The following is a 13,643-nucleotide window of genomic DNA, read 5'->3' on the forward strand; positions in this document are numbered from 1 at the left end:
GGGGTTTATCAATAACATTGTAATAGGGTATCTGGTATCACCATCATGTGCTTCTGTTTTATGACCATAGCTATTCCATAACAATGCAAGCATTTGTTTCTGTCGTGGGTTTAGGAGTTTTGCTTCAGTAATCTGGGACTTTAGGAAACCTTTGGCATTGTCAAAAAGTTGTATCAAACACATGGTTTAATCTTATAAAACTGTATCTACTTTCTTCTTGAAATCACGGGTTTCCTTCTTCCGCTTCTGTCAGAGACTGGAAAAGACAGATGTCTTGAGACATTTGGGGGTGTGTGGTGGGAGGGGCCTGTCAGGCCTTGCCCAGGTGAGGCAGTGAAATGCCCACCCCCAGCCCAGAGCTGGAGCATCCCAACCCCACTGTGTCTGTCAATCATTGGCACACGGGGGGCTGCCCCAGTCTTGCCTAACCCAGCTCCTGAGTGGCCGAGTGACTGGAAGTCCCACCTGGTGAAAGGCCATGGAGATCCGGGAGTTTAAAAGGCTGACCAAGGTGAGTATGTGTCTGGTTCTTCCTCCTTTTGGAATCCACCCGGGAGCTGGTGGCCGTATGTTTTTCTGTATTTTTTCTGTCCTTCTGACTCTCTTCTCCTTCTAATTCTCATTTCATTGAACTTTTTGGGTAATGTAAAATCGAACAGGTTTAAAGTCGTTAAGTGAAATGGACTAAGTTATTGCTACGGATAAGTGTTTTATGTTGAGTTGATTGTTGTATTAATATCCTTTTCCAAAGTTCCGTGATTTTCTATATTTTGCCAGTAAACATTTATGTAATGTTGACCTCTGGTTGGTATTTCTCCCGTGTGTGAATCCATAAATGAACTGAGGTTACAGGAACCTCAGTAACTCCCTTATGTTTAAATATTCCAAGTTGTTACAACTTCATCAGTAATTTGTACAGTTTTGGTTTTTTTTCTAATAGGCATCCTAAATATATTTTAGACTAATTAAAATTATTTATTCCCATAGCAACATTATACTTTAGTTTGAATAATTTTTTGCTTGCCTCATACTGCCTTGATGCATTAACTTAAAGGAGGTATTTTCCCTCCACTCTTAGTTTGCTCAGTTAAATAAGCTGACCTTTCCTCCTTTCTTTGGGTGTGTATATATATAAATAACGCATATATATGAAATTTTATATATATATAAATATATATATTCTGTCTGACATCTCAGTCATTTTGTAAACCTGCTCCAGTTTGAATTATTGCTTAATATGAACATGAATTTTTCACTTTCTCAGTATGTTAGAAATACTGCTTTTCCTCTCTAGTAGGAGCATCACACCTAATAATTTTGCAGTATTGCATCTGCCTTTTTCACAGTGTTTGTGTACTGCCAACTCTGACACCCTGTGCCTAATTACCAATCAAGGTTTGCTACCTCATGTTTTCAGAGGAAAATTCCCTGACTTTAGGCAATTCCTTCTGTTGTCTTGCTTAAATCAAATTTGATTAGTGTACTTCAGTTTTTGTATGAGATACATTATAAATGCATTTATATTTACTGAAGTGAAAAAAAAGTGATTGGCTAGTTTCATTTACTTAGAAATCAGCTCTATGACAAATTAGATCTATTTAGTTTAATCTATGAACTGTGTGTAAACAACATCGCATTTTATTCCAGTTTTCATTTCCCCCTTTAACAAAAAATTATACCAAAAAATTATTATTTGAGAAAAAAATAAAGAATCTTTCATTTCCATATTGTTTCAATCTCTTTTTTAGAATAAATACTGTATTCACTGTTTCACTATTTCACTCATAATGCAACTTCACTTTTTTATATTTCTTTCCTAATAGACACATAAATTACTCTCCTAATTGTTTAAAATATGTACAGTAGCGATTTGGCTTATTTATCATAACTAGAATGATAAACAGTTTGAATTTTTTTAAATTATTTTGAATGGAGTAATTTCCATGCAGTCATTCTCTTTTGCTATTAAAAGATATTGTTTTGATCAGTATTGTTTTTTTACCAATATTGAGACAAATATATACATAGTTGAGAACCACACTTGAATTCCCTTTTACCTCAATAGCCTCATTATTATAGCATTGCTGTCTTTCTTTGGACTAATTTTATTTATATGACTGCAACAACATCTTTTAATATTTCTTTACTCTTTCTTGCGATGCTGAACTCTCACTTTTGTCACTTGGAAAAATTTTGACCTTCAAGATGCAATTTTCTTGATGATTATTACTTTTTTGTCCATTTGTCGAATCTTTACTCACTGCTAATAGTCTCCTTAGGAAGTTTATGATACTGAAGGTCTACCATAAAAAGGGTTTTCTTCCTTTTATGAAGATTCAGTTCTAGGCAGGTTTTTTAATACTGTTGACCTTAGGAAACTGCAGCATTCCTCTGTATCCAGTCTCTCTCATTTCAATTGCCTTCTTTAAAGAAAAAGCATGGTCAGTTTGGGGGTTTTTTTTGCCTTGTTGCGTAAAAGAAGCAAATCAATTGCTGATCATTTTCTCTTTATACTATTTACTTCAGTTCATCCTTGCTTAATATTTGTATGCTTTTTGCCAGTTTGGTAGGTCTGAAGTTGCTGCATCTTCTTGGTTTTGTGATTATTTGGTGGTGAATTTGTTTATGTCACAGACGTCTTCAGACCTTTCTGTTGGAAAGCATCTTAATCAGCAGGTTGTGGTACTAATGCTTCTCTTGTATTTTAGAGTGCTACTCTAAGCACTTTGTAGTGATGTTTAAAAAGTGCTACAATATTAGTAGTATGACACCTAAGCCCCTTTATGCATTCAAATCTTATTTATTAAAACCACATATTGCTAAAATGTGTCAAGTGTTCCCACTAAAATCAATTAAGCTGATCTTCTGATCACTTTCCTACTATTACCTTCCAGTACCTGAAGGGAGCCTCCAAGAAAGATGGACAGAGACCATTTACAAGAACATGTATTGACAGGACAAGAGGGGATGGCTTCAAACTGAAAGAGAGTAGGTTTAGATTAAATATTAGGAAAAAATTCTTTACTCTGGGGGTATGAGGCACTGGAACAGGTTGTGCAGAGAAACTATGAATGCCCCATCTGTGGAAGTATTCAAGGCCAGGTTGGATAGTGCTCTGAGCCTCCTGGTCTAGTGAAAGGTGCCCCTGTCCATGGCAGTGGGCTTGGAACAAAATGGTCTTTAAGGTCTCTTCCAATCCAGGCCATTATATGATTCTGTTATTGTGGATCTACTATAGACCTGTAGGGAAAAATCATCAACTGGTTTCAGTGAAGCTATGTCTGTCTGTAGAAGCTGAAAATCAGCCTATAATTCTCAAGTAAAATCATCACCAGACTTTTAATTAACAACTTATTGTCAAGGAAGCTTTATAGAATATTTGTGTCAGAAATATCTAAAGAATTAAATGATACAATATGAACAGGATAGGTTAGTCAATATCCCATGAGAGTTAGCTTTGTGGGGTATCTGTCACTCAGAACTCCATTCCTCAAAGGTGACACTGATCATGCCGTAATTATGCCTCTCCTGATGGGAGAGATCTTTTAAAGTCCTTGCCAGTAGTTCGAGAGACAAACGGGACTCTCAGCCTTTGCTGCTTCTAGATAGTTGTTTATTAAGTCTTATCAGAGAAACAGAGTCACTAGCATGACCCAGACATAGTACAAAGCAGAGAATAGAGGAGAAAGCCGAATTATCAAGATTACATGGCCTCTTTAAAGGTAAATTAACCAATGGTTACTAAAAACGTACATTATATTTACTTTTCTACCAATTATTTTGTAACACAGCCAGGAACTGTGGAATTCTTTGTCCAATCATCCCAAACTACTTTTACTGCAGAATATGGAATAGTAGAAGAAGACAAAGGTTTGGAAAACAACAACAATCCTCCATTTTGATGTTTTTTCTTTTATCTATTTACTACATTAACAAACCCAAAACCTCTAAATTTTTCACCCTGTGACAATCTTACATAGTAGTCTATCACCTAATTTACACCAGTGTAGTTTCTAGTTCTTCTCTAAGAGTATGCAGTTTTTTCCAAGGACAGAGGTCAAAACCAGTGTTGTTCAGGGGGTTAAAATCCTTCAAAACAGGCAGAGAAATATTCTCTGCACTCTGGGTTCCTACACAAAGGTTTCCTTATGACATCCATTATCTTTACTCCATGCTATATAACAGCAGCTAGCCCAAATTCAGTGTAGTTTCACAGCTCTGTCATAATACAATTAAGGCTGAAATACACACTAAACTAGTAAAAGGCATACTTTAGCTAATCAGTTTTTTTCTTAAACAGACTCTTTTAAATAATCCCATGGGTTACCATACAGCTTTCTCAGACATTTAGTTAAAGACCAGATCTACTGAGTTACCAATTTTTCCTCATCCCTAGAGTTGTTGCTAAGGATATGTTTGCCTGTATCACTTTCTGAATTATAACTAACATTAAGGACTTAAAATAAATGGCTTTATTGTGGCTATTTGGTTATATAATTGCACACTAGAGAGAAGCAAGCCAAGTGTTTACCCTAATTCTATGGTATTATTTTGGAAGACTCCACTATACTAAGTTGCACCAAGTTCAATTTTCCATGTTGACTCAGGCCTACTGATCAGTGTGAGCAGGACTAAGTATACTGTTTTCCAGTTGTTCATTTAACAATATTCACACCCAAGGGGAACGCAGTTGTGCTGATACTAGACTTCATGACCCTAGAAATTTGTTATCTTCTTTTCCTCTCCAACTTTCCTGTGCCTCCATCCATTCTCATGCACAGTCTGGGTAAGCTATGAATAATACTTTCATGTGCCCTATAATATTTTACAAAACTTTTCCACACTTTTGAACAGAAAGGAATGTATATTTTCTAATTTTTAAGGGAAAACTCATAACATTTTTTCACAACTCCTCCTCCTTACTAACCTTTGCAAACCAAGTTATTCCTTTTTAATGGGACTTCAAATTGCAAGTACCTTGCTAAGAAATGCTCTTCTCTGCACTATATCAACATGACATTTCTAATAGAAAATGCTGACAATCTTGTCAAACATTCTGCCTCTCTGCAGTAGAACATAATACTCCTTCCCTCAGTGGTAGTTGAGATAATACACCAAATCACTCCAAATTAACCTGTGTTGCACAAGTACATCATCACTGAATTGATGTGACACAGGTGGGGATAGACATAACACTGATGTACAACTAGAACAAAATATTGGGAAACCATACTAAATTTTTCAAACAGCCAAGCAGTTGTGGTTTAGGGTTTTTTTTTTATTTTTGTGGGGATTATTAGAACAATATGTTTTTGTAAACAATTGTCTCAGCTTGTACTAGATTCTATTTTGTTTCATTTTATAGTCATAACTTAGTCTCAACTGCTTCTTGTATTTCCTTGCCTTCAAAAGTTTAATATTTCTTTTTACTCCTAAAAAGAAGAAACTTAACCGCAAGTGAAGCTAAAGGAGGCCTATTCTAAGCCTCAGCATTATACTGTACAAAAGATGTCATGGCAAAAATTGAAGTTGCCAAACTAAAGCAGACAGAGCATAGATTTAGCTTAGAAACCTTCCCACGGCTTAGTGCAGTGACTAACAGCAACCCAAGCAGAAGCCCAGATCTGTATCTTATACATGCATTGTCTTACTGGCTGTTTTCATCAAGATCTACATGGGGTTTGTTCTTGACCACAAATTCTATTTTGACTATAAGAAATCTATTTGCAATTTATCTTTTGTTAAGACAAATTTATCAAATCAAATGCTCAAGCTGAGCTCTAATATCAATAAATTAAAAATCAGAATAAAACATAGATTTCTCTATCAGATCTCCTTTTGTGAGCATCTTTAAAGCACAGAACATCACATTAACTCATTCAATCATCCATGCTATAGCACAGCTCTATATTTCCTTCCAGGAGGATAGTTTATGGTTTGAGAAACCTTTTCCTTCACAAAATGAACAAGGACACAAGAAACCTAATACATCTCTCATTGAAAAATAGCATCCCTACTAAGAAGATAAGTGGTGTCATTTTTTGAAAACTGATCCATATTTCTCTAATAAAAAAATATTTAGTCCTTCAGAGGAAAGGAAGGGCCAGGTTCACTGACAGACTTTGTCCTTCCTGTCACCAGGTTTTGCTACCCTTTTCTCTGCTGAGTTCCCAGCTGTCATGCTTGTGTGTAGCAGATGCCAATAGAGTATGGCATGAGCTGTTCCAAAGACAACAGGATGTCCTAAAGCAGCAGAAAAGAGGGCGGAAGTACATGTAATAAACATGTGTTACTGTAAGGGATTTATTTTTTCCCAGGCACTGGGCCCTGTGGTATTTGTCTTTGCTGAACCTTGTATGGTTCCTGCCAGCCTATTCCTCTATCTTGTCAAGGGCCATCTGACAGCCCTTCCTTCCAGACAATCAATGGCTCCCCTCAGTGTGGTATGTCTGTGGACATGCTGAATTCCCTCCCATGATCCACATCAGTACTGAATGTGTTAGATATTAGTGACCTGGTACCAACCTTTGAGGAACCCTCATAAACAGCTGTCAGTCAGACTTTGAATCACTGATCACTGGTTTTTGAGTTAAATAACACAGGAAACTTCTAGGGACCCATAACCCACAGCATTAGAGCATACTATGTAAAAAAACCTCATCAGGTTGTTTTTGTAATTGTTTAAATGGGTCTAGGATTTTCTATGACATGCAGGGAGAAGGGTCTTTTCAGATCGTGTAAAGCTGATTCTGGCATATTTTAAGGAGATTGTAGTGATGTGGAAGTCTCCTCCTGTGAAGTTTCCCAAAGGTGGGTAAGGGAGGGATCAAGAGGACTGAGAAGGAACAAGCAGGGGAAAAAAGGGTGATAAAGGGGCCAGTCAAGGATGAACAGGCTGCCTGTCAGTATGGTTTTCTGTCTAAACCATGCATTTATCATATTCCCATTAAATCATATTTCTAACTATTTCCTCTGATTGTCCTCTGTATTCCAAGTGAGTAAATGTGAATGATAGCAAATTTCTAGCTGAATGGGAAAAAAAAAATAATTGGCCTGACAACAAGCAACTGAAGTGGAAATACAAAGCTCAGCAGATTGTAGATCCAAGTACCAGCATCTAGGAGTTACCCATTTATCCAGTGGGTATCTCAGATTAGTTGGAGTGATCTAAACTGTGTAAGTTTGTGTGAAACAATCTGATGTCTGACTAACAGCAATTAGAGTGGGACTGCAATCTCCAGGGTCTCATAGGTCCCAGAGAAGACCAGGAGACACAGGAATCAGTATACCTGAAGTCTTCAAGAGCATCTACTGAAGTAATACATAGCAGCAGTCTATATATTTTGCTAATCACTTCAGTGCTAATCCATAAGAGTGGAGTACAGGGATCAGGCCTTCCATGGTGTTCATGTTTGTGTGAGTGCTGTGTGCATTTATGTGTTTGCTGGTGAGAGTAATGTTCAGGCTGTGTTATGCTCCATGGCTTCTGTGTGCATGTGTTAGATGTGGGTATGTACACGCTTTTGGAGGATGCAAAAGTAGCTTTGCTACTAGCTGAATGTAGAGCTACTAGTGACAGAACTGCTGCAGCCTCACATCTGTCAGGCTGTATGATTCAGTGACTTTCTACAGTACTAGGTTTTGGCTGACCAGCTGTGTGTCCCCTCTGTCTTCCTCTTTGCCGTCCCTGAAGGATGATATGAAACTTGCTTTTCCAATTATTTGGGCACCCTCTGAATGTTCATGACACTTCAGTGTTATAAGAGGAGCCTCACAGTGACATCAGCCAGCTCTACCAGCCCACTCCAGTACATGTGGTTTGATCCCAGGGACTCGTATACATGCAGCTGTAATCCCTGACACCTTCCTCACCACTGCAAGTAGTACGTTTTCCTCAAACTCTGCAGAGACTTCCTTTCCTGAAAGGAAACCTTGTCAGTAAAGACCAAGAAGGCAGTAGATGGACTTCTCTTTGGCACTACACCACCAAAACCATTCAGGAGCAGGCCCACATTTTGTTTGATCTTTCTCCTGGTGCACTGCACGTGTAATGGCTTCTAGCCACCCTTAACACGCTACGCCACAGTTTTAACTTCAACTATGCTATTTTTTTTTTTTTAATTCTACCAACAGGTATTCAATTTCTAATGCTAGGAAATGTTCAGAGGGCAATAAATATTGTCAAACCGAATTATTTTCTTACATGCAAAGAAGTAGAGTAGGACTCTTCATGACGTCATAGAGTTAACTTAGCCAGTGATGAAACAGAGAGTCAAGTGGTACTATGGTTCAAGAGGAAAACTAAAGCAGTATTTGGAAGACAGGTTTTTTAAAAATTACTAAACACTCTAATCTCTAGACTCAGGAAATCCTGTGTGTCAGAGAGAAGCTGTCATGTATGTTTGATCTCTTCTTATTTCTCCCCAGGTTCTACTTAAGACTACCACTGGGATGCTGAACTGGACAGATCCTGGATCTGAACTGGTGTGTACTTTCTTATGTTGCAGCTCTATATAATTCATCCCTAAAATTATCTTCAATTGTTATGCCTGCCAACAGTGAGCAACTCCTAGTGATGCCATTAAGAATTTTGCCTTTTCTTTTATACCCCTGTTATACCTTTTTTACAACTTCTGTATTCCTAGTGCTTTTTCCCTACATTCTTGGACTTGTTTGTTAAGATAAGAGACTAAACATTTTAGAAGCTCCGTAGCTAGAGATCAGTGTGCCCCAGACCCCAAGGTCTTCTCCAGAACACATTCTGTAAACTAAGATAGAATCATCCAGGGGAAGGCTCCTTGGGGAGGGGGGCTCACTTGAGCCTCTCATTGGGGAATCTTTGATAGATATGCTAATTAGTAAAACCTATAATGTTATACCTGATCTTTTGGGGGATATTCGGCAGGGTGCATCTCGATGCATATGACCTGGACGTGTGCACCTAAGGATCCTTAAAATAAATACAGAGGTAAAATCCCTTTTCCCCTTCTAACCATGTATGACTCTTGATTTTAAGACCAGGAAAATGCATCACTGGTATCCTCAGAGCACTAACCCAGCAATATTTCCCCATTCAGTAATTAATTTTCACAGTTCTGATTTGTGAACAAAATTACACTCATCCTCTTTTAATCATCCTGACTGTATAGGACAGAATGGAAAAGATGACTGAAGGAAAAAATATGCAATCTGATTTTGAATATATGCAAAAATCAGATGTTTTGAGTAAAAATATGCAGATTTTGGATAATGTTTTCAGATTTTCAGATTCAGAAGGTTGCATTTCTAAGAATAAAGATGTGTCAAAAAGATACTAAATCTATAATGAGTGTTTATAGAAAAATCTCATTACTTAAGATTATGCATCAATTTACTATTTTTCCTTTTAAAAGGCTTATACTTCTCTCTATATATGTGCTTTCTTTGGTATTGTCTTCTACTTCCTGAAATGTTTGCTATATAGTTGGTTAATGAAGATGATCTCATGAAACAAATGCTTCTTTATAAAGGGAAAGCCTTTCAGTGTTAAGGAGTTTCTGAATAAAAATGCTAAATAATTCATAAACTATTCAAACTAATGTTTGCAAATATATTAGTAATAAACTGTGATGTAATGCAGTCTCAGATATCTGATTAAGGCATTCTAGAATTCTTTGCAGTGATCTCAGTTTACCATTGGATTACAAGAGCTTTTGAACACTGATTCCTTGAATCTGTTACTTGCCAGTTCTAATTTACCTTTGACTATTAAAATAGAAGAACCGAAGTAAGAGAAGTATGTGTCTCTTATCAGTTTAGAATGACATAAGCACCTCTCTTTACATAGGAGGTTAAGCTGTTGAATTCTAAAGGATTTGTAGGTGAACCTTCTTTAAGCAGTAGATAAAGAAAATTAAAGTAATCTATGTGTAAACGAGAAAAATATTCTGAGAACATATGGAGATAAAATTGATCTAATATATAGCCTGTACTGAAATTAGGTCATGGGAAGTACTTACGTCTTACTATTTTTCCCTATAGCTGTCCTCAGTTCAAGAAACAATTATTTATTTCTTGCAGTTTCTTTGTAGTGAAGAGCCACATCTTCCAGTCTTTCAGAAAGCTCTGTGTACACTTCTAGGGCTTCAACATGAGCAAAAAAAGCAAATGCATTCAAAATTGTAACACTTTCATTTGTCCAGGAACAGAAAAGGTGTCTTGGGAAATACAACTGAAAACACCATTTCACAGTTCTGATGTGAATTTGTGTGCTACTTTGCATGCATTCTCACACAGTTTTGGGTTTCACAGCGAGATTGTGCTCTGCTTATTTGCAAGCAGAATATTTAAAATAGATTGACAGTCATGCTTTGTAGGTACCAATGTAAATGTTTGTAATAGAAAAAGCCCAAGTACGTGCCTATACTTTATCTCACAACAGCAAAGATCAGAGCATGCTGATGTATGCATTTTAAATATTCTTTCATTGTGCCAGTTGCTGATGCTGACTGATTCATTGCAGAGAGAAAAAAAAAGAAAAAAACCAGCACACTATCCCATATTCACAGACCTTGGACATATCATGTCTTAGCAGTTGTAGTAGTAAATTTGCAGCAAATGGCACAAATTCTGTTTTACAAGGAATCTATGGGTGTTTATTATGCCTTGAATGAGAATTAAATGCCACTTGCTGTAATCTAATATACCTCAGAAAAAAATAGCTCTTAGGAAGTATCTCCATGAGTCAGAGATAAAAGTTATCATTAGATGCAGGTTGTGTCAACCTTCAGTTAAAAGAATGGGCTTTCCCAGAAGCAGAGATTACTTTCCCTTCACCCTTTTTCAAAAATCCTTATCATAGTTTGGCATATATCAAAATAACCAGGGAATCTTTTCCATAGAGTTGAGGATATGTTAAAGAAATAGCAGGCTGCGAAATTTCACAGATTTAAGCCTGACAAAGCGTATTTAAAATCTGTGTTTGTCTATTTGAAAACAAAAACCAAAAAAATCCCAGCAACAAGAAGACATTTCTATCTCAATAATAACTTTCAACTGATCAAAAGCTGTATCTTTATGTTCACATGATTTTGAAACAGAAGCAGAGATTGAGTTCCGTTATTCACTACAAAAAAAAAAAAACAAAAAAAAAACATGAAAAAAAGGAATGTTGTCTGTACTGGATCAGTCTTGCACTGGACACTGTGCTATAGAATGTAATTTATCTTAGATCAATAGTTTCATTTGAACTTTCTCAAAGGCTGCAGCTCTTTTCTCTATGTTTTTTGTATGAACTTATTTCTAAATTAATTATGTGGGACATTTGGCTACAATGCTAAAATAAGGTCTCTTAGAATCAACACCAGGAACTGGGTGTAGTCTCATTGCTGTTACCTTTCTTATTCTACAAGCAATCTAATATGATTCTGATTTATATTTATCTTATAAAGAAGGGTATGGTAAATGTACAAGAAAAGCCTGCTGTGACAGTTCTAGCTTATTTGGTTAGCATCTATGAATAAATAAATTGCTGAACTGGTGCCACTTTTTATAGCTATTCTTTTTCTCAGCTGGATGTTAAAAGATTATCTCTTTTCTCAGAGATTTTCCTTTTAATGTGCTCTAGACCTGAATTAACAAGTCATTATTTCATGGTTTGTTTTTTTTTTTTAGGCTGATGTTGCAATACAGTAATTGCACAGTCCAGCATGCACTTTTCAAGGCTTTTATTTTGGGTGTTTTCAGAGAGAAACAGCCTCGACTGTGATGTGACATCAGTGTAATATTACTATAAATAAAAGTGCAGAGCCATTAGTGATAAATGAAACAATGTGGGTGAAGCAGACTTTAAAAGAGACATAAAGTGGCCATTTATTGTTCCGTTGGAATGCCCTCTAATTTGAGTTTAACAACTGAGGTGTCAGTAGACACCAACCAGTAAGACTTCTGATTAGCTTCCACATTTATCAGTGATACATGAACTTCATCTAAACAGTTTTAATTTGTCAGGAATTCTTGTACGAAACTAAAATTGGAACAAAATAAGCAAGACAGAGCACGAGAATATTGTACCTTAAGGGCAATGCACATGTTAATTAATTTTAACTGTGTTTCTAAAGCTAATTATTTGTATTAAGGTATCCTGTCATCAGTAAACTAAAAATAGCAATTATCACTAAAGACATTCCGTGATTATAAATGCTGAGTCAGGGAATCTCCCCTAAGACTAAAAGTGAACAAATTGTGCAGAATGAAACCAGACTCAATGTAATCCTTGACTTCCAACTGGGATTTCAAGTAGGCCTAAGTAAAACAGAACCTGCAAACTTCAGCAGGACTCAGGATTCAGCAGGATTTTATCCCATTATAATTTTAGGTCAATAAACCTGCAGGATGTTTATCAAGAAACTAGAAAAGTGTGCGAGTTGGTTGGTTGAGTTTTTTCATTTGTTTTGGTTTTTGTTGGGTTTTTTTGGTCAGTTGGTTGGTTTGGGGTTTTTTTTTTGATTTTTTTTTTGTTTTTTTGGGGTTTTTTTTTGTTTGTTTGTTTGTTTGTTTTTGTTGTTGTTTTTTGGTTGGTTTTTTTTTGTGGGACTGGGGGAAATACTGTCTGGGAATAGGATATGAAGAGCAGCTTTAGCACAATAACATCTCAACTATCGTTACTATTTCTCTTCTGGTACTGAAAGGCCTATGCATTTTGGATATAAAAGGAGGAAGCTGTAAACTTTCTTCAGGAATGATAACAAGCTGAGGAATGCTGAAAATTCAGAAGGGAAGATGGCAGTAGGCAAATGAGCTAAAATAAGATTATTTAATTCAGTATCCCTAAGTTTTCTAATAATCCCTTCTTCCAGATTTTCACATGAACTAGTTCCACTGTGAAAGTAAAACATTGATATTTGTATTGATTTAATGCTTCTTAAAAGTAGTCAGTAATAATATCTGTGGCTGGACTGGGGTGGAACAGCTGTTTTGACTGTAGCTCTGTAGTTCTATTTGGGGTTTTTTTAAAGGCTTTTATCCAGAGTTGATTAAAACAGCACTATTACAAATAAGGTAAAAGAGCACAGATATTTCTGGATTTTCTGGACTCATTTACAGCTACCAGAGCCTAGGGATGATGCCTTCAACTCAAAACACTGTGGGCTAGGCAGATAAAAGAGAAAGAAGCAAATATCCTCACTTTTTAGTAACATTTTGGGTTTGGCTGGTGTGAACTACTGAGTAAACCTGTTCATGGTAGTGCATGAAATCACTTTTCACTGAATATGAACATATATGATACTTGCTGAACCAGTTTTGGAAAGGACCTTAATTCTCATTAATTCTCTTTGGGTGACAACTATCTTTTTTGGAATTGTGATTGCTTTTATGATTTTGAAGCTGTACCTAAATGTACTCTCATGTGAAGTAAAAAATTTAAATGTTTTTTACATAAAATCATTTTTTCGCTTTTATAATAGAGATCTATTAATTTAGCGAGTACAATAAGTAATAACAAGTACAAAAAGTACAAAACTAATGTTTACAAAATGACAAAAATAATGGTTTGGGGAAACAAAATAACATTAATAATAGACTTGGAACAGAGAAAGTATGTTTTGCTCATTATGGAAAACTTTAATAATTTTCCTTTTATACTCAAGAACAAAAGACCAAAA

General features: G+C 36.2%; 1 long non-coding RNA gene across 1 annotated transcript; it reads left to right on the top strand.

Moving 5' to 3' along the window:
• The first annotated feature begins 448 nt into the window (after nt 1-448).
• Nucleotides 449-8,484, top strand: LOC138105657 (uncharacterized). The gene is made up of 2 exons (XR_011148600.1): nt 449-511; nt 8,428-8,484. It is a non-coding gene; the product is annotated as an uncharacterized lncRNA (long non-coding RNA).
• The last annotated feature ends 5,159 nt before the right edge of the window (nt 8,485-13,643 follow it).

Source organism: Aphelocoma coerulescens, chromosome 2, assembly GCF_041296385.1.
Source record: "Aphelocoma coerulescens isolate FSJ_1873_10779 chromosome 2, UR_Acoe_1.0, whole genome shotgun sequence".
NCBI lineage: Eukaryota > Metazoa > Chordata > Aves > Passeriformes > Corvidae > Aphelocoma > Aphelocoma coerulescens.